We start from the raw sequence: 3,952 nt of genomic DNA, 5'->3' as shown, positions 1-3,952 counted from the left end.
TTTGTATGGCTGAGGAGTCGGGGGGGGGTCGCTATATGATGAAACAGTAGGGGGTAAACTGGACACTTCACTACACTATCCTCTATTTGGGAGGTGTGGCGGAGAATAGGATGATGACCCTTCATCCACAAGTTGATGAGATGGAAGTGTGGGTTTGATCATGTATGGGGCAAATGTGTGCCAGATAACGGCCATTGTACATAAATAACTTCTGAATGAATTCTTTTGGTCCAGAATGGCATTGTATAACTGTTTGGTCTTGCCGAGCGCCGGTCTATTTCATTCAGGTGAGGAAGGTACGTGGGGGGTCACGGTCGGCTGAGACCTCGTTCAGTCCCTGTACCTTCTGGAGGTGGAATAGGTTCTGTCAGGAAAGTGGAGAAACACATTCCCACCGAACTCCACCCACCCACCCACCCACTATTTCGCATTTAACTTTCCCTCCCCCCTCTCCCCCTCTCCCCCCCCGCAGACCAGTAGAACAATCCCGTGGGTGGAAATCGGTGGGGGGTGGGGGGGCGATAATTCACACTGTGGGACTTCTTGGAACCTTCATTCCCTGGTTTCCAGTTCGGCTTAAACTCTTTCTCGTTTGTCGTTTGTAGTTCTACTCAACTGACTTCTCTGAAGTTGAGCTTCACAGTGTCGGTTTGTTAAACACACTCCCTTTCTCCTCCTCCTCCTCATTTTTCGTCTTCTTCTTCCTCCCCGTTTTTCTCTTCCCCTCCTCCTTCTTCTCCTCCTCCTTCTTCCCTCCTTCTCCTCATTTTCGTCTTCTTCCTCCCCGTTTTTCTCTTCACCTCCTCCTCCTCCTTTCCTCCTCCTCCTTCTCCTTTCCTCCTCCTCCTCCTCCTCATTTTTCGTATTCTTCCTCCTTGTTCTTCTCCTTCCTTGTTTCCTTTCCTCCTTCTCCTCTTCCACTTTCGTCTTTTTCCTCCTCCTCGTTCTTCTCTTCCTCCTGCACCCCCCTCCCTTTCTCCTCATGCTCCTCTTCCTTTTACATCTTCGAATGACGTATTGACTACATGAGTTTTATGCAGTCAATAAATTAGGGACTAGGCACCCCTTCGGACCAGTGGCACGCAGCAAACCTTTGTAATTTGAGACTAACCTCTTCTCAACGATGGTTCCTGATCATTTTAAACTTCTTCGTGACTCCACCTTTTTGGGAGCAATTTTGTCCTCAAGGATAGAAGCGCTGGTTATTGGAGACCACGTACTCCAAATACTCCTCCCCTTTCTCCTCTTTCTCATCTCTCTCCCTCTTTCTCCTCTTCTTTCTCCTCTTTCTCCTTTTCCTATTCTTTCTCCCTCTTCTCCCCTCCTCTTCTTTATCTTCTTTCTCCTCCTCCTCCTCCTTATTCCTATTCTTTCTCCCTCTTCTCCCCTTCTCCTTCTGTCCCTCCTTATCCTCCATCTTATCTTCCTCTTCTCTTCCTCCTTCAAAACATGTGAATCGGGACCATCTGCTCGAGATAGTTTAATCGACTGACATTTTACCTCTCCCATGTTCACCTCTTTCGTATCAAAAGCTCCCCATCCCATTCCCCAAAGTGAATCAAATCGCCTGGGATTAGCCAGAATAAAAAACCCCAAGTGGGCCAGAAATGACTCCCGATGGTCCAAATGAGGTCTGCAAGGAGAGCTATTTGGGGAACTTGGGTTTATTTCCATTGAATGACGCCCGCATCGCCTCCGATTGGACGGCCAAGCTTGATTGGCTCTCCGTGGGATGCTGGAGCTTCCTTCGCCAAGCGGCGGAGACGTCCTGACTAAAATCGATTGGTCAGAGAGAGAGATGGTTTTAAAGACTTGGTCAGATTTTTCTTGTTTTACCTGATAATTTGTTTATTTGTTTGTGTTTATCAATTTGTGTATTTATACTGTATATATTATTAATCTATTTGTTTATTATTTACCTACCTATTTACCTCTCTATTTATCTATTGATCTCTTTGTCTATTTGTCTATCTATCTATCTATTTATTTTCTTGTTTACTTAGTATCATGGTCCTCCAGGGGATTTTTCGTTGTTCCCTGGTGTTCATTTGCTCCCTCCCTGTTGGAACACTCGGGGCGAGGAGAGAGAGAGAGAGAGAGAGAGAGAGAGAGAGAGAGAGAGAGAGAGAGAGAGAGAGAGAGAGAGAGAGAGAGAGAGAGAGAGAGAGAGAGAGAGAGAGAGAGAGAGAGAGAGAGAGAGGAAAGGACGGCTCCTAGTCCAGGGAGCTTGGCAAGTCGTGCTGACTTGTGGAGTGGGTGGGAGGGGGAGGGGGTGGTGTGCCCCTGCCCTCCTCACCCCCCACCCCACCCCCACCCCCTTCCCAGGAGTGGCAGCTGCTGCTTGCAAATATGGAAGGGGCATAGAAGACCTTAGAAGGTGTATGTGTATTGCGTTAGTGTGTGTGTGTGTGTGTGTGTCTGTGTGTCTGTGTGCTTCGCGTTTTCGTTGTCGATTGTTTTGTCGGGGCTATTCGGCTGTCAGAAGGATACTTTACAGATGTTTCCTCCGATGGGAGCTCGAACTCGGGATTGCTTTGCCCGTGTGTTATTCTCGAGTGCATGCGAACTTCAGTGCCAAGTTGGGTAATAAGATTCGTTGAGAAATGATGACCTTGTTTCAAGACAAACAAACGCTCGCGCTTATGATGTACAGTATAGGTTTGATACAACTGTCTCTTAATATGCTTTGATGACCTTAAAACCCTTTTATCGTTTATCTCTTATTATCAGCTACGTGCACTTTGACTTGATAACTTTCCTTATATGGGGAGAAAAGTCTTTAGTATATTGAAAGATGGACATATTATTATCAATATATATATATATATATATATATATATATATATATATATATATATATATATATATGTGTGTGTGTGTGTGTGTGTGTATATGTATATATATATATATATTTATATATATATATATATATATAAATATATATATATATATACATATATATATACACGCACTGGTTGGTATGTGATACAAGCATCCTTACAAAAAAGATCTTCCGTTATTAAAAAAAAAAAAAAAAAAAAAAAAAACGCCATGACAGGTCGTGCCCCTTCAGTCGTTCCCTGACTCGTGGCTTTCTGTGTCATAAGGTGTCCGACGGTGCGGAACGAACTTTGGAAGTGGCCTTCAGGTTCTTCGGTTCATCGCTGTCTGCCGCCGAGTTGATTCACGCGTCTCCTTGACATCTATCCGTATAAGGGGATGTGCAGGCTTGTCTTGTCTTAGCAAAAATCCTTGTCCATATATATGTATTTGTATATGTATATGATATGGATATTATATATATATATATATATATATATATATATATATATACATATATATATATAAATATATATATATATATATATATATATATATGTATATATATATACATATATATATATATATATATATATATGTTTATGTATATGTATGTATGTGGACACCCTGATCCATTTGTATTTGTGCATGGGGCTTTTCGAAAACCAGAATTTCATCTTAGATTCTTCCTAGTATTGTGTTTTTTGCTCCTTCAGCTTGTTTCACACACACTGCCCAAATATATTATCTTCTTGACTCATTATTTACTGTTAATTGATTGCGATACTGCCACTCTTTCCCTTCTCGCCTCCGTTGTTGTTAAGCTCAGCGTCTCGGTTCCCAACTCCTGTCTAGTGAGAATCAGATTCCTGGTCTTTCTTTCCCGAAGAGTTCCTCTTCCAGAGATTGCATCCTGCGGTGTTCCTGGTCTCCTGTTTTCACGTTTTTCAAGCGTTATATTCACTCCTGTTCAGAGAGTAGCAGGAGGGACAGCAGGCGGGAGCAGGTAGTCAGGGTCGAGGAGATGGTAGCTTGAGGAGGGGCAGAAGACGTTAATAGTAAGGTCAGCAGACGGTAGTAGGCAGGGCAACAGGTGATAACATTAGATACAGCAGGTAGTAGAAGGATTGGT

The sequence above is a fragment of the Oratosquilla oratoria genome, chromosome 7, assembly GCF_046742065.1.
Source record: "Oratosquilla oratoria isolate Oo_2021 chromosome 7, ASM4674206v1, whole genome shotgun sequence".
In the NCBI taxonomy this organism is placed as follows: Eukaryota; Metazoa; Arthropoda; class Malacostraca; order Stomatopoda; family Squillidae; genus Oratosquilla; species Oratosquilla oratoria.
Note: the sequence above shows the minus strand (reverse complement) of the source record.